At 39.5% G+C, this 22,876-nt stretch overlaps 1 protein-coding gene across 3 annotated transcripts in view; it reads right to left on the bottom strand.

Moving 5' to 3' along the window:
• The window catches only part of NDNF (neuron derived neurotrophic factor), a 43,412-nt gene extending 21,420 nt beyond the window's left edge, over nucleotides 1-21,992 (bottom strand). Inside the window, exon 1 of one of the 3 annotated variants that reach the window (XM_061584338.1) lies at nucleotides 21,434-21,992. The gene's annotated coding sequence lies outside the window, so the exon portion shown is untranslated. Of the gene's footprint in view, nucleotides 1-20,072; nucleotides 20,262-20,921; nucleotides 20,973-21,433 lie in introns of those variants that run through there. The other 2 variants (XM_061584340.1, XM_061584339.1) reach the window with 2 other exon arrangements.
• Nucleotides 21,993-22,876: the final 884 nt, after the last annotated feature.

Raw genomic sequence — 22,876 nt, 5'->3', positions numbered from 1 at the left:
CAATAATAAAATAATCAAAACTAAAAAGTTTTGAAGAGTAGGTAAAATCATCAACATTATTAAAAACCAAAAATACAATTGAAATGCACATTGAAACTAAGAGGGTCAGATTGTAAAACACAAGTTATTCTGAAAACCTGAGTAAATAAACTGAAAAGTCCAGAAAGATGGTACTAGGTGAACCTTTTATGGAAGGTTGTTCCACAACCAGAACCCAGCCCTGTAACCAGGGTGGAGTGAATGGGTACATACACACCCCTCAGAACTGTGCTCCCCCCAGATCTTGTTCTTAATTGTCTTTTTAATTTGTGACAGACAGACAATGATAGCCTTCATTTAAAGAATGACAGATAGTTTTAAGAACAGGAGCAATTTAAAAACAGGACCCTCTGAAAAATTCAGTGAATAGGCCAGAGCAAGTACATAACAAAAGCCTCATCTGGAAGAGCTCCCCAAAGTCTGCTCCAAAGCTTGTCTCCTTCTCTGCATCTTCCATCAGCCTTATTCTTCAACTCCCACATGCAGCTTGCCAGTAGTAATATATGTCATAACCATTATATCTAGCCCAAATGAAAGCATGCAGGAAAAGCAGGGGATCATTGTGCAATGAAGTGGGCATCTCCCTATTGTGTCATGTTTCCCAAACCTACAGAGGAAGAGGATTGAGTCTAAAAGACCAAGGGAACATGTGAAGGAGTTTCAAGCTTATTCTTATACCACCATCCAGCCCCAACAAGGTCCTCCAAGGCAGTTTACAAGGAATTTCCTACTAGCCACCCTTTATTATGGAAGAGAGGAGTGGGCAGCTGAGCTGCTTCTCTGTATTCAAGTTGAGTGGCTTAACCCATTACTGCACTAATTAATTTCTTGCATGCTCATGAATGACTAGGGCTGCATTACTGAGGTGTCCTTACCTAATTTCTGCATTTTATTTGATCTTTCACACAACATAAAAGCCACTTCTGGAAATCTAGCAGAATATAGTGGAACTTTAGCACTTATTTCTGTGATAATTGCTACCATACATTTCATTTTTAATTTGTATACCACCTTTCTACATCACTATACTCAAAGCAGTTTCTACCAGAGAAAATCGTTTGCAACCCCATTAATCCAGAAGATCTTGGGTGTAAAGTGACGAAATTTGGGGCGGTAGACCAGCACACAGTTCTTTCCTGCCATTTTCATGGGGGAACGGAAGTGTGCATGTGCAGAAATGGTGGGCGAGTAGCGACATATCGAATGACTTTCATTGTTGTGCCAGACCACACCCACTGGTGTGAATGAAATCTAGTGCAACATGGCAGTATATCAATCAAAAAGCCACAGTTCCATAATGCAACAGGTACTGCAGTGTGAAAGGAATGTTAGAAACTGGGACAGAAATGCTTCTTTTATAACACAATAAAACCCATGTCTGAATGCAGCCTTGGCAACCAAATATGGATAAAGCCCTGGGTTTCATGCTTATCTTTTTTGAAGAGCAGTTTTTGTGCATTGTTTTCTGATAACTCAAGGTTGAGGATTGTATCAAGCCTTGATTTGACTGCCCACTCAAGAAAAGTATCTCATTGTGTCATCTGCACAAATACAGCCCTATGTGTGATGTAAGGACAGCATGTTGGGCTTAAACAAGGGAAACATTAGTTCAGCTTCCACATCAGCTATAATTAGGTTAGTCAGAAGCTCTCAACAAACAAGAAATAATATTCCTATTAGTGTGTGCTGTTATAATATAGATTAGATTTTAGTAGATCTAATCTTAATCTTAGTAGATCTTAGATCTTAAAGATAGTTGGAGTCTATAATCGTGGAGCCATTTACTCCAGAGTAGCTTCACGCAGGCAGCAATGAAGAATAACAGTGGAGAGCTAGTTGTTGTTGTTTAAAAAATAGTTAAATGTAGATTGGGACCATTTTTGGCATGTCAGATTACACATGTGGGAGAAAGTACATTTATGCACTATGCCACACAATAAAATAACTGAAGTTTATGTAGAAAATATTATCTTTTGATGGTTTTAGAATCTTAGCATGTTAAAATACTGCACAGATTTAAAAAGTCTTATATCTTACAGTTTATTTCAGAATGTGTTTTTCCTTTTGTTGAACAGATTATTGCAACAACGGAAATCACATCAGCACATCAAAAAAAATATTGTAAAGTAACAAAATACATTAACACTTGGATTTATTTTTCTAATCCATCCATAAGTAATACCATGGGGTATTACTTAGTGCTATAGCTACTAAGAGGTTTTGTCAAGACCACTTCTGGGAACACTCAATTTAGTTATACTGAACAAGCCAAAGGTCAAGAAAAACACCATCAGATCATCTTGAATAGGAATAGTTTGGTTCGAAAGGAAAATGGTTTCCCCTTTTTCTTTTGCAGAGAATGTGTGTTATATTTTCAGTTGTAGCAACCCATTTACCTCTTTAGCCTGGTGATACAAATGCATTTCATCCCAAACTAGATGTGACAGCAGCAGATCTTTATATTTAAACATGGATTTGCCTCAATCATGCAAAAACTGGTGGGTCTGAGTATGATCTGATTTTGAGAGCAAAGCAGGGGTGCATGGGTAATGATTTCAAAACCCTCCCTCAGCAAGCACTAAATTTCCTGTTGTCACTCTCCCCATGTCTTCTCCCATCAAAATCAATTCCAGTATTGGAGCTCTGATGAAGGAAACGTGCATGACATGACATGCTGTAAGATGTGGGTGAGGGAGAGGAGTTCAGTGCCTCTCACCCATATACTCGCTTTGCTGCTGAAATTGGTCCCCTTCCAATCTCCCGTCTTCTATATAACTGTGTAGTTTAAACATACAGATCTGCCACCATCTGGTTTGGTCCTTTTTAGATGCCTCTGTTTCAGTATTTTTTTCATGTGCAGACGTACTTAAGAGTTTACAGTTTAAATATGAACAAGAAACACATTGTGGCAAAAGCTAAACTTTTTAGCCTTTCCACTTATCTTGATTACCACCAACCTCTTATCTTGCTTCAAGTGATCTGTTTACACAATCAATTTTGTAAACAAACTGAGTTGTTTACCCAGTTAAAGAGGCTAATCAAAGGCTGAAGTAAGATGAACATGAGGAAATGAGTTCTTGGATAAGCAGCTACAAAGGCACTGAAAAGGTAAAAGAGGTTGCTTTTAGCTGTCCTGTTTCTTATATGTAGGTATTGCATCTGAACCAGAGCTTGGAAAAGTTACTTTTTTGAACTACAACTCCCATCAGCCCAAACCAGTGGCCATGCTGGGTGGGGGTGATGGGAGTTGTAGTTTAAAAAAGTAACTTTTCCAAGCTCTGATCTGAACATAAGGATGGATTTGGGGAAACATTAAAAGAATTTGGCTGGAGTAGGTGGGGGGGAAACAACTAAACAGTGCCTCAGTTATGTCCCACTAGCGTTCAGTCAGGAACCCAACTGTGGATGTTTTGCTGCTAAATTTGAACACATTAAAAAGGAGTCATTCTGTGTTCTAGATATTTTCTCACACATTTTATTTATTCTCCTAGAAGTGAAGAAGTATAAAAATCACAGCTTTTCTCTATCATGCTTCCTACATATAAAAAGAGTTTCAAAATAACAGCCTGATTTACAATCTCATTTTCCCTTGAGTTTCCTTTAAGAGCATAAAATAGGTTACAGATATGCACATCTTACAGCTTCCATTAATTTTGTGATATGATATTTTTCCTCCAGAAAGGAAATCATGTGAAACAATACATGTGGAAAAGTCATATCAATATGAAAAATTAAAAGTAGATTTTGCAGGAAAGGTCTGTGAGCAGAACACTAGATTCCTGCCATCTACCATTAATTGATTTTCCCTGAAAATTCATATAGGATTTCATTCCAAACTAAGCTTTTCATTCTTAGGAGTAAGAATATTATGTAAAATTGGGCATCAATCTCCCTATTTGCACACAGCTGGAGACTGAGAAAAGAACTTCCTGCTGAGTACCTAGTAAAATGACCAAACACTAGAATGTATCCTGTTATAATATACCCATGACCACTCTCTCTGTTTTGAATATGTTTCATGCAGTTGCAACTCATTAAAAAGACGACATCTTGTAAGGCATAGTAAAAAGCACATGCTTCTTCCTAGAAAGTTATTTGACCAATTTTTCGGAATGAATAGAACTAGTAGTGAACTTATGTATTCAGTTGCTAACAAATATATTTAAAGGGACACATACAAAACACCAAGAAAAAATACCAACCACAATATTGAAAGCCTTCAAATAAAACCAGAACAGTAAAAACATTAAATAGAATTAGAACCATAAAACTACAGCTGTCAGTCAAAATCTTGCTAAAAAGAAAGTTTTAATCTTGGGCTTAAAGCTCATCACTAAAAACGCCTAATGGATCTGTTTGGTGGTTTTTTCCAATGTAATGAGTCATGTCTACTTCAATGGAACTTGCTTCCAAAGAAATTGAATCAATTAGCAACCACATTTCACATTCCTGGGTCAAAGGTCCAGCAACAAACAATTCTCTAGACCTCACCAAACAAATGTCCACACATCAGTCCTGAGTTTCTCCTATCTCAAATCCATCTTCACCAAATCAGTGCCAGAGGAATTCCTAAATGACACATTCAAAGCTGATTGGGAAAAATATTGTCACAGTGTAAGATCAAAAAGTGTGCTAGCTGTATTCCCTCTGCATGCTGGCTCACTTAGTAAAGTGTCCTGCTTTTATTTCTTCTATTAGCTCTAACCATGCTCCTCATATTTCCTTAATTTCTTCACCCCTTCACATCTTCCCTCATGAGGGTCTCCCAGTTATAACAATTTCTGTATAGCCTCGGCATGTAGCTTATGTACGTAGCATTTCAACTTTAGCTCCCTATGATATTTTTCATCTATTCATTTCTTGCCCATTGATTGATATTATGCATGGCTTCACCTATTTGAAAAAAATCATTTTTATACAGTAGATATAAATTTTTGAAAGGACAGTGTATCATAGCTGAGTCATATTCAGGTTAGACTACAACACATTCTACGTAGGCTTGCCACTGAAAAGTGCTCAGAAATGTCAGCCGATTAAAAACAGCTAGAGCATGTAACCCTTAAGAACATAAGAAGGGCCCTGCTAGATCAGACCGAAAGCCCATCTAGTCCAGAATCTTGTTCTCACAAGATGCCTATGGAAAGCCTCAAAGAGGACCTGAGTTCACAAGCAAAACTCCCCACTTGTGATTCCTAGCCAGTTGGTATACAAAGGCATACTAACTCTGACAGTAGTAGGAGAACATAGCCATCATGGCTAGTAGCTACTGGCTGCCCAATCCTCCATGAATTTGAGTACCTCTCATTTAAAGTCAGGCACGTTGAAGGCTGTCAGTACATCTTGTGGAAGCAAATTCTACAGTTTAATTGTGCACTGTGTAAAGTACTTTCTTTTGTATGTCCTGAATCTTCTAGCATTCACCATCAGTTTCATTGGATGTCCCCAAGTTCTAGTGTTATAACAGAGTTTTCTCCATACCATGCACAATCTTATATGCCTCCATCATGGCCCCTTGCTCTTTTTTCCTAAGCTGAAGAGCCACAGTAAAGTTGCAAGCTTTCCTTATTGCTCCAACCCCTTTATCATTTTGGTTGCCCTCTTCTGAACCTTTTCCAGCCCCTTTTGAGGTGAAGTGACCCAAATGACAATCACCCAATGCTATTCTCTGAAAACGATCCTGGAAGTTGGATCGGAACCACTGTAAAGACCAGTTGATGAAGAAAGTTTGTAACTGAAATTCTGGATGTGAAACTATAAGTGACAACCATGGTATTGTTTGTCTTCTTGTGTTTAACCTGCAGTGCCTCCTTTGGTGCTCTAGTTTTAACTAATCAAGGTATTTCATTTGCTCTATATTTTTTATTCTCCAGAGAATCACTAATTTTCTGAAATGTTTTGGTTTCTAAACATTTCTTCTAATCATTTATAATCTACAAAATTCATTTGACCAGAATATCATTTTTGCACTATTTTTTAAGTATCATGGCCATGTACAAAACTGTGTTAAGAGTTATCAAAATCAAATAGTCAAAGTCTTTATACTTGCTTAGCTGCTTGTTCAGTGTTTATTTGTCCATGGTAGGGGAAAGGTGAGTTCTTTAGCTAGCTACTCATGAAAAATAGGAGGGCATATAAACAGGCACATAGGTCAGAGCACCACAGATGAGTGTTGATGACAAGAATCTAGAAACCTTCAAACCTCCTGCGCTTTTTAAAGATGACTTTAAAAAAGAAGTAAAAGATAACAATGTTTTGGCAGGGAGGGGAGTAATTAGTTCAAAGTTCAAGATCTTCATGCTTCTGGAGCTGCTGGGGGATTTGGAGGACACATGTAGAAACTAGGAGGTGCGAAACCTGCTTGAGTTGCTTTCCTGTTCTGCATTATTATTTCCAGATTAAGTGGGGATTGGAATGTATGTCAAGGGAATTCCATCCTCAAAGGTAGAAGATAGACAGTTGTGGTAGGGACCCAATTACCTACTTCTGAGTAGCATCATGAGGCTTAGCAATGGTTTATCAACCATCCTTAGATGAACATTACTCATAAACAGAAACATTCTTACTGAAAACATTGTACAAAAAAGATGATGAAGTGGAGACGTTTATTAGTATTGCTTTCCATGATTTTATCCAGAGACCTGAAGCATGTTGATGGCATATTTTCAGGTTTTTAAATATCACGCAACATATCATATAACTGACATCTATTTACAGTCAGTTAAATACAAAATTAGAATTTCCACTTACCTTACCATTTGTCAGAATTCCCTTAATAAATGGCATTTTAGCATAGATTGTCATTTTAGCATAGACTAAGGGTAGAATCCAACACTGTGTGACCAGACTTCCATTCTAATACAATTCATACAGGAATAAATCTGTCAAGGAGTGCATCCGCTGCTGTCCAGCTGTGAAATGTACGGACATCCACTCACAGAATGGTATTTCATGTTCTTCTCTCCCCCTTGCAGCCCCCTGTGCACCCCCAAAATCTGGTCTGGAGATCCCCCAACCCTTCAGAGCAGATTTCAAGGGTGCATGGAGGCCTTCAGGGAAAAGACAGGAATGTGAAATCCCATTCTGAGTGGAAGTCCTGTTTGCTCATGCACGGACAGCCCTGGATATATTCCTTAACACACTTATTCCCATGCAAATTCCACCAAAATTCATCTGTATTTATGTTACATAAATGTATGTCAAGAATTCATATGGTAATTAATTAAAAGGAACCTTTGGTATGTTGCTTATTAATTTATTATCAGATCTTGTTATTTTGTTATGAGACTTGCTTATAAGGGAGTGAGCATTGGAGAAAGAGAAAACATGTCCCTGTTGCTAAACTAATAAACTGAACAATCACACCAGGATGTAAATCCAAATATGCATCCCATTTCAAGTATTTTATTTATTTATTTATTTATTGAATTTATAGCCCACCCTTGTTCCTGAAGGAGCCCAGGGGAGCAAACATATCAACAAAACAACTTATCAGCAAAAAGAAACGCTTTCTGAGAACAGTTAAAAGCATTCTAAAACAAAGTTACAGTTAAAAATATTCTTTCGTCCAGTGGTCTCCAGGTTGCCAGGAATAGTCCCCTTCAGCCACCAAATACCTGGGTAAAGAGAAATGTTTTCAAATTCTTGCTGAAAGTCAGTAGTTATGGAGACAGATGCACTTCACAGATGCACTTCACTGAGGCCATTACACAAACAGGAAGCCACCACTGAAAAGGCCCTGTCATGTAAAGCAGTGCAGGCATGGAGGGAGATCTAAATGCAGACTGGATGCACATTTGGTTCACAGCCATTGTTCCCTCCTCCCAACAGATCAAGGAACAATGGCTGCAAGGAATGTGTGTGTGTGGCGGGGGCAGGAATGAACAAATTAGTAGAAAGTAGTTATTTTCACTAACATGTTTGCAGTCCCAATGACTTAAGTTATTCTAAGCATGACAGACAGAGAAATCCAACTATAGAAAGCCAGCATAATTTATTCGGGCGTAAATTATGCTGGTATAATTTCCCCTATTCCAAATTCCATTCAGAAGCAGGACTACTGCTGGATGAACCGGCCCAAGCCTGGCAGAGGGAAAACAAGCTTTTAAAATATAGTTTGATTTACAACATCCCTTTTGCCAGTGTAACTTCCACTGGGTTGCTTGGTCATATGATCAAGCTGAATGGAATTTGGAAGAGATATAAGTTTCCCCTTGCTCTGTCCTGCCCTGCCACTCCCCAGAACATCCCTTTTGGGGGGCTTTGGTTCAGCCAGCTTTAGCTGAGCTGGCTGAGCCCCAGCTGAACTGGAATGGAGGACTTAAGCCAGCATATCTCCAGCTGAGCCAGGATGATGAGATGGAGATCCACCTATTCCAAACTCTGCTCACCTCAGCAGATCTTGGATTTGGACTGCTCCCTAAGTTGGATATCATTTTGTTTAATTTAGGTGGAGAGCCTAGCAACTGGAGTTTGTGGTGGAAAGAGGTGAAAGGTTCTCTAAATATTTGGTATTGTTTTTTCTTCTTAAATATTACAGGCTTCTTTAGGAAAGCAATAATTTTCTCTTTAAATCAAACACAAATATAAAACAAGAAAAATAATAATGAATGTACATACCTGAGCAGAACTAGGGCACATATGCCATAGGCTAAGGTAAGGTCCCATACAAATAGGGCTACTGTGAATGTAATCATCAGAATCTGAGAGGGTCTCTGGGTAGAAAATGTCCTTAAACTGTTCCCAATGCTCCAGTATTTCAAAATTTCACACTGTTCAGAACACCGTGACTGTTCTTTTATTATATGACACAGGAGGGTGGTGGCCACACTCCCTGTTGCAGGGACATTTCAAATGTTATTTTTACACAGCCTGAGGAACAGAACATTCATGTCTAATGTATGGCAGCAGCAGCTTAGCAATGCAAAGGAAACAGGAGCTGCTTTTGTGTCTGTAAGCCTGATTCTGTGTGTCTGGTGGCAGCAAACAAGGGTGACTTCAAACCTGTGTCCAACTCCATCACAAAGGCTCAGAGTGAATTATAACACAGTAAAAGTGATTTAGAAGGCCATTCCTATATAACTATAACTATATATATACACACACACACATTTTTGGATTAAAAACACACATGTCCAAACAGTCAAATGTAACTGAAAAAGAAAATAAATGGGATAGACATTTCTTATCTATATTAATGATATCAATTGCACAGCTAGTTTAACCAAAATACACTTATTGCCATCACAAACTAACGGTAATCAAAAGCACCAGTGTTCATTGTTCATGAAATCTATGTAATCACGCACTAAAGCTTTTTTTACACAGCTATTCATATCCAGTAGGAACGGCAGAATTTAGTTAGGGAAAAGAAAGGGGAACAAAGTAGAAGACAGAAGCAATCACTATTTTTGTTTTGTTTTGTACTACTATCAGTGTGCATTGTGTGTATGAAGTCCCTACGAGTTATTAGATTCTGTTCACAATATGGTACATTGCTAATTAGGATAAACAGAAGTTACCACAATGTCCTTTAACTAGTAATTACCATCAATTAGCTGAATTTATTCTGAGTCCCCTGTGGGATACAGATAATCAAGGATGGATATGTTAACTCCATTAACAATTCCTAGCCATAGCACAACAAAATACAAAATAATTTCATCCCTGGGGAGGAGGGCAAACAAGGCATTTAGAGGAACACCATCAGAAGCTGCATGCTCACAGAGAAAGAAAGCACACTGCCTCCAATAAATGTAAAAAAAAACCCTGACAATGCTCACAAAATGGGGAGATGGATATGTCACTCATAACTGTGATGTGATGTTTCAGGCACCATCCAGTAAGTACCTAACCTTGATCACCATCCAGGATTGCCATCGAGGATCCCACATGCAATAGCTTGTGGGGGCAAATGCATTTTTCCAGTAACTTAATTCTGGATTCCCCCAGTATACAGCTCCTGTACAAACTTGTCATCATCCAAAAAGGCCCTGTCATTTTTATGCAACAGAAACTAAAGGCTTGCCTTTGATTGCCAAACACAACTGTTCCATTCTGTGCCCTACTTTGGCTACAACGTCAGTAATAATCTCAACCGCACTTGTCATTATGATGAATAAGAGCACTGCTCTTCCTGCACAAGTACATACTTTATGCACATGTAGTTTGTGCTGAGTGGCATTTATGAAGGAAGTTGAACAACACAAGTAAAAAAGTCATCTGCCTCCTCCTTTGAGAAGACCTGAAGTGAAACAGAAATATCTAGATTCCTGTGGAATTCAGTGATGGATAGCAATGAATAATGTGGCCTCATCAATGAGGTATACATTATTCTGTATTAAACATAAATTGGCCCTGAAAAATATGTTTAAATTTTATCTGAAACTTAGAGAGAGATTGCCTGCTCATTGACAAGTCAGAAGCTCCAACAAATTGTAGAAGAATTAAACTACACATCGATAATGTTTTGGTAACTACTTGAGTGCATTACGTAATTTTTTCTACACTTTTATTATCATTGTATTACTGTGCATGCCATATCATTAGCTGAATTAAATGGGGGTACACCACTGCAGAGCAAATATATTAGCTTGCAGATCACAATGGGTTACCTACAAAAATATATTCAGAGTTGTCATGTACAATATTGAATGCTCATTGCCACATAAGCCAATTCATTACGATTCTTTAACCTTTTAGTCATAATAACTCTGAAGTTAAAAACATTAAGTGATTAAACTGTAGATTTTAAGTTTTCTTCATGATCTCCTTTTGTACAGGTACAACATCTGACTTTCTCCAGCTGCAAATCATCCTCATTCTTGAGTTTTGATTTCCTCCCCTAGTCTCTTCACCAATTTTAAAAGTAAATACTTGTCCCTGCCGTGATACCCCACTGCGGTTTTCTAAAATAATTAATTTTCTCCTCTTATTTCATATTACTTCCTAGTATCCCATAGCTGAGTTTGATTCTTGCCTACTACCAGAAACTAGCAGTTTAGAACTCATTAAATAAATCTGTGCATACAAAACATTTTTGTCACAAAAGATATTAAGATCAAGATACTCTCTACGAGTCAAAAACAAAAATCTACTGGTGAGAGGTAAAAGCATTCCTTTCACTTCATCAAGACAAAAGGAACATAGGAAGCTGCTTTCTACTGAGTCAGACCATTGGCCCATCTAGCTCAGTACTGTCTACACTGACTGGCAGAGGCTCTCCAGATTTCAGACATGATTCTCTTGAAACAGCAGAGATTGAACCTGGGACCTAGATGCCCTATCACTGAGCTAAGCCCCTGTTAATTGTTCTCTAGATATGTACAAGGTGTATTTTTCACTTACAATTGCAATCCTTAACTCACATTTAGCTTAATTTTATGATTGTTAACTCAGAAATATGTTCACTGTAGCTTTCTCCCATATGTGTGCCCAAAGGTGTGCTCATAGGGCCAAACTACACATGACAGTTACAACAAGGACTTCATGGCAGTCGGGCAGAATTTTTTGGAAATTCAGGTGGTCCCAGACCCTGTGAAATTAACTGCAGTGTGTTAGAGGGTAGCTACCCTCCACCCTACAGTGCCATGTAGCCCTTGCATATTTGCTTTTGCATTAAGATTGCATTCCACATTTGATACATTTCTCATCCAAATTGTTTTTTTGATATAAATATTACAAATAGAGAAATAACCTAATAAATGTTGTCAAAAATTCATTTTGCATATCTTAAATATTTTACAAAATGTTTGACCTGAACTGAGAAGCCTCCCAATTTGATTCAGAATTCACTTTAGATGAACTAGAATTTAGAATTCACTATAGATGAAAGTAAGCACACCCAACTATTTTACTTTCTAGGCAGTCACTTGTATGAGAGCCAAACTACACATAACATTAGTCCCATGTTTAAATAAGCATGCTTAATCTTATTTTTGGGGAAAAGCAGCCTCGGGGCCTGGGCTGGAATATGACCCTGATCCAGATTATAGCTCCGCAAATTTTTATTTTTTGCTGAAGATCACTCCTTCCTGGCTGCCTTTTGTCCCACAATATGTTATTTATTGCAAACAGCATCTGTGAGAGAAAATAGCAGCCTGCTAGAAGGCATTTTCTATGGAAAATGTTCTCACTTACTCTACTCTTGGTAAGTGTAAGAAACATTGGGGTTGATTCAGACTCAGTCATACTTAGAAAAGAACCATTAAAATCTGTGGGAATTGTTAATTATGACTAACTTTAGTTCCACTGATTTCAATGGGTTTACTACCTGACTAACAGCACATTTATAAACATGTCTACCCAGGTAAGCCCTATTGAATTTAATGGGGCTTAATATCAGGTAAATGGGGTTTGAACTGCAGCCTATGCCTGGCTCCAACCTGCTCCCTTTTATTTCTTCTTAACAAAAGGCAAACCAAAGGGATACTGAAATGCAGAGCTTTATCAGACCTTAGACCTCAATGGCACACAATATTGTGTATGAGATTGGTGTTACTTTAAGCGCAATATGATAGACTACATTACAAAGTACACCCAAATCCTTATCATTTTTGTAGAAAATCTGGTAATGAAGATGATACTCCTCTAGAACACACTTTAACTCTTATAATATATAGTATATAAAAATATAAATTATTTCTACTTTTCTATATATCCTAGTCCATTGTATCTGCAATGGCATGAAAGATACCAGACAAAACAAATACAAGAAAATGTTTTTCAAAAGGCAGCCCAAAGTAGCTTCATGGCAACACCGTTTTTTGTGTATTAGCTAAGTTACAGCATAGTGTTTCTATTATATTGCCTTTGGTGTTAAAAAAAAACACATCAAAATCTACCCCAAAAAAGAGTGTGGACTGCTAAATATATATTTTTCAATGAATAGATTAATTAGTAAGTTCACAGGAATGGCATAATAAATACATGCTTAGTAACCAAATTAAATTCAGCTTTCACCAAAGTGACAAGATTCACAGAGAAGACTGAAAATAGCCCCTTGAAAAAGGGTGACGGAAAGCTTTTTTATGCTTTAAATACTAATGCAAAATTTAATGGCTTTAAACGAATGCCCAGTCAAACAAGGCATGTTTTCCCCTAAAAAGCTCTACTGTAACAGAAGCTAGGACCCAGATGTTCTGTGGTTAAAGCTGTCGCTTCATTGCATAAAGGCACCACAAGAGTGAAACATAGCCCTGGGTTTCCTTCATCGAAAACTTACGTTAGATTTTTGGCTTGTTTTTCTAGCAATTTTTTTAATTGGCAGGCAAAGCCTAAAAGTTTGTCTTTTACATCACCGTAAAGTGTATCCTTTTACAAAATAAGATTTCTGACTATGTGTTTATTCGCTATTTCTCAGAACATATTTGACACATTTTCAAAAAAGGAGAGGGGGAACAGAGCAAGATTTGAGCTTTCAAAAATGTAAGTCAAGGGTAAACGCTCCAGCACCTTTCACATTCAAGAAGCTTCTGTGTCCAGGGTCTCCGTGCATTTTACAAGGATCAAGGTTATTAAACTTGTAGCCATAAGCAATGTAGCAACACTTCAGATTATATTTTTTAAAACATGATCTATACCCGAAACTTAGATCTGGAGATTTGCTTCAGTCTATGAAAGGTTCCCAAAGTGCCTTCAAATTTGCCTAACAAATAAGTAAATCCACACTCACATGTAAATTTGCTCCTTTGAAATGAATGAATTTGTATTTCCAGACATGAGAGGACTCTACTCTTCTGTTACTCTACACTATTTGTAATTTCTTTTAATACTAGACAACTACATATTTTAATTTTTCACAATCTAATTTGCCAGACTAAGCCATAGTTTCAGCTGTGGGATAGGAGGAGCTACAAAACACAATAGACTTTCAAAACAGGGCAGCTAAAATATATCCACATTTTTCCATATTATTCAAAAATATGATTTGGTAGTATGTTGAACTAACTATACTTTAACACACCAACATGTACAAAAGTGCCAGAACAAATATTTTAAAAAAGAAGTTCAGCTTTGGCAGAGTGACATTTAGAACAGATAAACAGTATGGGTGAAGGTGCTTAACCCTTGCCCTGCCTGCCATTTTTCAGATTCAAATAGCCCGCCTACCCCAAATAGCATTTTCTCCCATGGAGTTCAAGTCAGGCTTGTTTGGTGGGGAAATGTGGAAAGGATATGCCACAGGTAAAGTGTTTCTCTTCTTTAAAAAAGCGTGTGCCAGGTTCTCTTGTTCATGTTACCATGATTGTACTATAGAGTTACCTCCTCTGTGTTGAAGGTTTTTAAAAAAATCTCACCCTGATTTTCAATTACAGCCTCAACAAAAATTTATTATGCGCTAAAAATCAACTTGCAATGCCAAGTTACCAGTATCAAATATTGAGATATACAGTATACCATGCTGGCATTTAAAACGACAGACTAAACACTGCACTTTTCTGGCCACTTTTCTCCACAGAAAATGCTCAGTAGTCTCCAGATATGCCATCATATGGAGAAACAGAATGTGCACACCAGTAGTATACACAGATATACTTATCAGCATTGTGGCAGAATTTTTGTAGATATTATCATCACAGAAATTATACGCTGAATGTACCCATGTGCACATTCAGGACTGGAGAAAAGCATCCAGGAACATGCTTGCAGTAAGTGATGGCCATGGTACAAGTGACTCAAAGCACTAAGATTTAACCCATTTCAATCCTATTCAGAATCAACAAGATTTACAATAGCTTAAATCCAAACATCTGGTTACTATTTCTTTATTTTCCAGATTTATAAACTGCTTCACAGAAAGAAGCTATCAAAGTGGCACACAATCAGCCCAGGGTATGGTCATTTTGCTGAAGCTAAGCAGGCCTGGGTCTGGTCAGTGCCTGGATGAGAAACCACCTGGAAACCATATGTATGCTGCCTTGGGTTCTGTGATGAAAGAAAGGTGGGAAATAAAATGTAATAATTAAAAAATAATTAAAAGATAAATTACAAAAGACACATACTCTTCAAAACAATGAAATTGCTTCTAGAATTAATAGGAGACGCTTAATTTCCAAGTGTTTTAGGTATCAATAGCTCAATCCTACATCTGTCTGCACCAATAATTACAGTGTGAGGCTAATGATACTATGCCTACTGCAATTGGCTTGGTGGGCAAGTATACCTGTGATAAAGCTTAGGATTGATACATTAGCCTTTAGACTATGAGTCCCCAGTGTGGCATCCATGGGCACATCAGACATGCCCCGCAACACGCACTAAAGTTCCCCGCCTGTAGCATTTTTTTATTTAAAAAATATGAGGTTGCCTGCTTTTTTTGTCTGTGCTTTATTTATTTTGGAATGTGTGAAGTTGTTTTGCTTTTGCCTTTTTTGTTTGGGGAGCGGTTCTGGGCATCACCAGTTTTTCTTCTGTGAAATGGGTACTTTGTGGTACCCATCACAGTTTCTTAGATTTCCAAATGTGTCCCCAGGCCCACAGAAGTTTTGCACTTCTGATCTAAATTGCCTCATTGGTTAATATCAAAGTTGCAGTTCTGCACCTTGGAATATGCAAGCAGGGTCTGCTAATATACCATTGTTTTTGGCTGTTATTTAAACAACAACTCTTGAAAGTTGTTCATTTGCACAATCACAGTAGTGTTCAAAACAGTGTTCAAAAAACTGCATTAGATTCTAGATCATATATTTGTCCAAGTGCATGTCTATATAATGAACAAGCAAGAGAAAAGCATATCTGGAGAATATGTGAAAAGTTCAGTCGCAAGGAAGGTCAAGAGATGGCACAAGTTCACTGTCATATAACAGACATAACAGCCATGTCCTAGATTAAAAGCCATATTTTTGTTGGCATACATTTTGGTTTTTCTGTAAATTTAAGTGGCATAATTTAACCCATCTTCAATCTGGGACATTTTCTAACACATAAGAACATAGTAAGTTGCCTCGTATTTGATCAGCCCACTGGTCCATCCACCTCAGTACTTGTTATACTGAATGTCAGCAGCTCCTCAGAGTTTCACGCTGTGTACATATTACTGGCTTAAAACACAGCTGGGTTGTTCTTTTTCTCAATTTAGATCAAAGGTGTTTTGGGGGAAAATGTATCAAAAAGCAGCATTTCATAAGAAACAAGATAAATATGGATTGTGGCTAACGTCATGTGTATGCTGTTTCTCAAACCAGCATACTGGATGCAGAGTAAATTAGAGTGTATGCCAGGGTTGGGCGAGAAATTTTATTCAGTTCACTTTACAAGCAGAATATATCAGATTTGCTCTTTCTGAAACAACATGAGAACTGAAACACAGACATCCTTCAAAATCTGCACTTATTTGAGTTTTGCAATGCAGTTCACCAACAATGTTTACAAAAATGCACATGTTAGGGGAAAGTGTGCATAAAAATCAATGTAAGTGAAAATAACATACAAAAATGTATTATATTATGAGAAATTGTTTGCAAAAATGTGTACATTAGTCAAAACTGCCTACAAAAATGTTTGTGAGAGGACAAATTATTGCTAAGAGGATGGAGAATTTTCATGAGGATTTTAAAAAAACAACCTGTAAATTGTTGCAGAAATGTGGAGAACTGAATTTATGATTGGAAAAAATGAGAAACTGCGAGAACCGAATTTGATAGATCGTTCTGTCCCTAGTGTGTACACAGCCTCAGATAAGAGTCCTTCAGAGTCCCACCCAAAGATGCCAAGGACTGGATGGGATCCATAAGCAATAGCCAATAACCCAGGAGTAGCCACTATACCTTCACATCAAACCCTCATAAAATCAAAAGTAATACAGAGCATAAAGCACCAGGGCAAACAAGCCCTGAAGCTCATAGGGCAGAAATACTTAACAAGCTTGTTTGTTGCATGTTGGGTTTCATTTATAAAGCATGTATACAGAATTAGCTGTAACAGGGTTAAAAGATGGCTGCCTAAATAATAAATGTGTGAATAATCTGGTGTGCAACTGAAGCAAGGTTACAGTACACCAACTTTAAGAACTGTGTCTCAGACAAGTAGGGACTAGAGTTGGGAGGACACAGTTGTGTTATATATAATTTCTGAGAGATTCAAGATATACCAAAGGGGACACTTCATACAACATCATGTTGCATGTGTATCCATAGAGCATCTGTAACATAGCACCTACAGCATTAAATGCTACTTCTGTGCTGCCATAAAGCTCTAGTTAAAAAAGCATAATGTCATCCATCTGCCTAACATACATGTGACAAATTCAAACCCTCAAATTAGAAAAATGTTTTATTATATTGCATGCTTTACTAAGTGTATTTTTACCCCATATGGATGATGAAAACACTGCAACCATCATGTTCTTCACAGAAAGCTGACATATTTATAGATGCCAAATATTTTCTCATATATATTTTGGAGTTTGTTCAAGGTAAGAAATAGTTTTCTTCTGAAATATCAGAATGTTGCAACTAAGGAAAAATTGGTACACCTCACTTTTTAAAAAAGCAACAGAACATATAGATAGAATAATCTCTTTTAAGTTTCTAATAATTTTGAAATCAAACCACAAAGCAGAAAAGAATAGCAATCGTGCCAATATTTAACAGTGTTATTTGATTTACAATCACAAAAAATCTAGACAATTCCAATTTTCTAACATGTATATTTGTGTTCACATCTGTCTTAAGTAGACCAAGGAAGACAAGTTAGTCCCAGCAAGTTATCTCCATCCTGCCATTTTTCATTCTAAAAACTGCATTCCTCTTACACTGGACACATTGGTTCAGAATAATACTTCCTTATATAAGAAGTGTCTGGTACAATCAATGATTAGTCATTGCTATTTATCTGTATACATATATACACAAGGACCTACGGTTTCTCCCAGTATAAGCCAAGGCTGGTAGAAACTATAAATGGTGCAGTTTAAAAGACTATCATAGGATAAAGTTGAGGGTGATTCCTATGGAAATGAGCGGAAAGTATAGATGTAAACAATGAAAACAATAATCATAAGTGAGTGTGTGAACTGGATGCAGGATCCCTGATAGATCCATGTGACATGAATATCTTTGAGAAAGTTGTGAGCATTACATATTCCGCTAGATGTTGAAATGCCTCTGCACTACGCATTCCAAAAGCTATTATGTGGTTGTAAACCGTTACATCAGATACAGTCATAAACAGTCTAACAATTATCCTATGTGTTTTATATTTTGTGTGACAGCACGCACCACTGTCACAAAGCTTATCACCATAAAGTTATTTTATGTAGAGCAAAAATCAAACAAAAAGCCCAATATAAGATGTATAAGAAAAATATATGTATCAGATAAAAATCTGATACCATCAGCTTGCTACTGGAAATTTTTACTGCAGGTTCCCTAACAAGTGACATTACTGAAAATCTGAAGCAGCTCAAGAGAAATTAATTTCATTAGATTTTAAATCCGTTGGTACAGAGTTGGTTGTATGCAGCAGTGAATCGGATCCCTGAGGGAGATCCCAAATTAATATCACAACTCCTTTGTCTGGGACTGGCTCAAACAAATAAATAAGTTTCTGAGCAGAAGTTATTCCATATTTGGCTTTCCTGCCTTCTCTCAGAGCATCCTGACAGAGCACAATAAACAAGTCATATGAAAGCTGTGATTTTGTAGGATAATTTCAGATGACCGTCTCATACTGGGAATTGCCACATGCACATATTTACTTTACTTTTTGTTAAATATTTTTGTGGCATAGTAAGGAGGTGGAGATCCAAAACCAGAATAATCTAGTCCCTAGACTCAGTATTCAACTTCCTTTTTCTAGAGTGACCCACTGTGGTTGTTTCAAAGGCTGCATTCTCTCTCTGTGGCACTGGAAAGGATATTGCATTTATCTATAACAATAAGCTAACCAGCTTGAGGAAGGCATGATACTTTCCCACACCAGTGTTAAATAGGTCCAGAACAAATAAACTTGTGGTGAGGGCTTTTTTTAAGAGCAGGGACACTCTTCAATTATATACTCTTTGTGAGATAAAAAGCTGTATCTGCAAGTGATTAAGAGATACTTTATAGTCACAGTTTCAACTCTGTTGACATATATGTGTAATGCAAGCCACACATATTTCATATTCATTCCATCTAGTAATATCTTTCTTGACCCTTTGCTTTAATTTCTGTGAATTAAAACAGGACAACTGTCAGACCCCATTGCCAGGCTAATCCAATGAATTTTCCAAAAGGTGAGGCAATGAAAACAAAACAAAACAAAAATCTGTAAAAGCACATTTATTTCTCAATAATATTTTGTTAAAAATATATATTACTAGTGTAAGAGACTTAAGGAAAGTTAAAAAGGAACTTTCTATAGCAAAATAATATATAACATTAATCATAAGCAGTTTTAAAAGAAGAAAATCCATTTTCCCCTTTCCTGGCCCTTATATAAAAATCTATCAATTTTTAAACACACACACACACAAACTAAAACTGAATCTAATATCTAACCCCAATAGTCAATGAAACTCAGAAAAGAAGCAAAGAATTCAGATACTTAAGCCCCTGCAAACATTCTGGTAAGATTTAAACAATAGTTTAAACTTCAGCATGAAGGAACTTGCTTGAGTTTTGCTTTGGTCAAACTGGTGGTGATGTGGGTGGAGACAAGTGGCAGAATCCCATATCCTTCATGTGGTTAGGCTGCAGGAAAACTTTGAAGGAGACTACAGGGTCACAAACTGTAAGAAGAAGGAAGAGGAAGAAAAGCTATTTTAAAATAGTAGGGAGCCTCTGGTCGATTTCCATTCTTCTTCCTTTTCCTTCTTTCTCGGCCTCTCCTCCAATCACCATTCTCCAGAAGACCACCAAGCCATCACATGGAGAGGTTTGAGGGCGCTGGTGCATGAAGACTACCTAATGTTCCTTCCTGGGAGCAATGAGAGAGTCTCTCATTTGGATGGGGGAACAGAGAGAGAGGAGGAACCAACCTAAACATCTAACTGTCAAGCCGCACACAAGCAGGACTTGAAAGAATCATCCTGGAAACTCCTGAGGGGTGGTTACCTTCTCCTAATGCGGATCCGCTGGCAAATGGAGCCTTGCTCAGCCCCTCATATGGTGCATCAAGAATCCGGAATGGCATGGGAAGCGACAGGGCAGCTTTGGAGCGACGGGGGCGAAAGGAAACCTTGTGGGCAAGTCGGTGAAGTTGCGCCTCAATGACGCCGCTCCCTCACCCCGGACGCTGAAGAAGTTGAACTCTGGTTGATCCCTCTCTTTCCCCTCCAGTAGAAACATCCCGTTAGGAAGGTAATACCCGTCCAAAGTCAAGAGGATAATGGGAAGATCAGACCCAGGACGAAGCTGTCGGGCAGGCAGATTTGGCTCATGAAATGACTAAGGGGAGGGGGCGAGGCCAGAGAAAGAAACGGGTCCAGAAAAACAACTGGGGTGCCACCCCGCGCTTAGAAAACAAAAAAAACGGGGCAAAACTTCCAGATGTTAAAGGCCGTGGCCGAGCTTCTCCCAGATTCTGTGGGGAGAGCGAACAAACTTTGCCAACTTTAATCCTGACCCAGCATATAATATCACATCTTTATACACCTTGTCAATTATAATATCACACCTTTATACACCTTGCCGCCCTGGGCTCCTGCTGGAAGGGCGGGATATAAATCAGATAATAAATAAAATCTATCCAGAATAAGGAGTGCTCTCGATACCTATCTTAACAGGCATTAACTTGAATCAGAGCCTTCGATGCAGCCCTTAGCATGCGCTGAAACGGTGTGTGGGGCGGGAGGGGGAGTTTAAATCCGAGAACGGGAGTTAAAAGGTACTGAGAGGTAACTAATCCGCTTTAACTGATCCGACATCAGTCAGTAAAGCAGATTCGAGATTCCTCACACACACCTCGCCAGACTTCCGGAACTGATGTTCAGCCTGGAACTTTTAGACCCAGGTAGCTGGACGGACCGATTGCATAAGCATCCCAGAGGGAAGACGCGGACAGTTTCCAAGAGTCAGCCTGTGCAGTCCCAGGACCTTTTGCAGACGACGCTGGATCGCAAATCTGGGCTTGCGCGCGCAGCTTCTTGCGAAAGATCCCGGGGCGGCACACCGCTGGGATGGTACGGGCCGGCAGCCGCTGGAGGCACGCGCGGCCCCAACTTCCTCCTCTCCCCTCTTTGAGTGTCCCCGGCCCGCCACGACCCAAACCTGCTCCGCTCCCCTGTGGGGTGCTGCTGCTGGTCCTCCTCCTCCTCCCATCGGAGCGCCTCAGCCTAGCGAGAGAAGGGAACCCAGCGCAGCCGAACGCTCCTCCATGGTGCTCTGTCTCGTGCCCTGCCGTTCCGGGACTGGCAGCTGCCCCTCGCTGCAAGTCGCGCGCAAACTATCTCTTTCCCGTCGGGTGTTCCGCTTACCTGAACGGCCGGCCTTGATTGGCCCGCGCCGACTTTGCCCCGAGTTCCTCGCGCGCGTCCAAAGCGTAGATACGGGTGGGGGTTGAGGAGAGGGAGAGCTCGGGACGAGACTGTCTCTGAGGAGAACCGAGCCCGCCTGGGTCTCCTCGTTGCCCAGGAGAGCAGGGCAAAGGGATGGAAACTTCCCTCGAAGTCGCAGTCCCCAAGGCCCGCAAGTCGCTTTCGGCGGCGTTGGCACCACCGTCCTGTGAGGGACTAGTTCGTTTGCTCCCTTTCTTCTTTAGCAAGAAGAAGAATGGCAGGCAAAGCCCCGGCAGGTCGTTCCCATTCTTCAGGAGACCCTTCTGAGAAGGAGAGGAGCTGTCTGGGGTGGGGAGAGGCAAAATTGGATAAGGCTGGCAGAAAGAGGAGATGGCTCGGACTGCTCCCACAGTTGCTCCGGGCTGTGAGGCTTTTTAATATAATGTAATGTAATTAAAAAAAAAACACCCAAGCGCCAGGGAGTTGAGGGGGATGGCGTCTGTGCGCAGCTCGCTCGCTCGCTCCCTGCCCGGCTGGTTGAGTTTGCAGTGTGTTCTCCGCGCTGAATGTCACTTGAGTGCAGCCTAGAAGAGCCGCTCCCCCCCTCACACACACATACACCCCGCCCGCTACTTTCCTTCCCTGACCCTTCTGCTGCCACACAAGCTGTCGCGCGCACACGCAGCGCGCGCGGGGCCACCGAACACCAACCAGGCGCCTGGGCAACACCAGGCAAAAGCCTATCACACTGCTGCCGCTGCCGCCTCGGCTCACCTCCCCTCGCCAAATCTTGTCAATTGTCCCGAAGGGAGCGGCGGGCAGCCCACCCCTCTCGCGCGCTCCTAGGCGGGCTTGCCCTCACTCGGGGACAGCCGGCAGGCAGAGCTGGTCTCAAGCTGCAAACAGTGGAGGGAATTTGTTTTACCTCGGCGTGATATACTTTATTCGTTTTGGTGCCAGGGCTTAATCTGCTTCAGTGGCATTAGCCCTGAAGCCACACACAGGCAGGTGAGCCCACAGCCACAACCAAGGCAGCACATAAAAAGCAAACAAGGCAGCTTTGCCCAAGATTGTCGAAGGAGGGCTGCAGCTCTCTAAGGATTTTTCTATCACCTGTTAAGGTACCGGATCCTTTTAATTGGAGACTCCAGGGAGGAATCTAATGTGTGTTATAGGTTCTTCTTTAAGTATAAAAAGTGTGCTCCAGCTGTTTTACACTCCTTGTGCCATGGTGGGAGTATTGCTAATGTTACAGAGAATGCAGAAGAGAAATCAAATTATGGTCTAAGACTGACATACACCCAGTGTTAGCCACATATGATAACTGGATGCTGCTGCAGAGTTTGTTCCACAAAGGGAGGAAGGTTATACTTGTATGCTTAGGGTGGGTATCAAGATGGAAATGGCTATTGCATGTCAATA

This window comes from Rhineura floridana, chromosome 9 (genome assembly GCF_030035675.1).
Source record: "Rhineura floridana isolate rRhiFlo1 chromosome 9, rRhiFlo1.hap2, whole genome shotgun sequence".
In the NCBI taxonomy this organism is placed as follows: Eukaryota; Metazoa; Chordata; class Lepidosauria; order Squamata; family Rhineuridae; genus Rhineura; species Rhineura floridana.
Note: the sequence above shows the minus strand (reverse complement) of the source record. Positions and strands in the feature narration are given on the sequence as shown.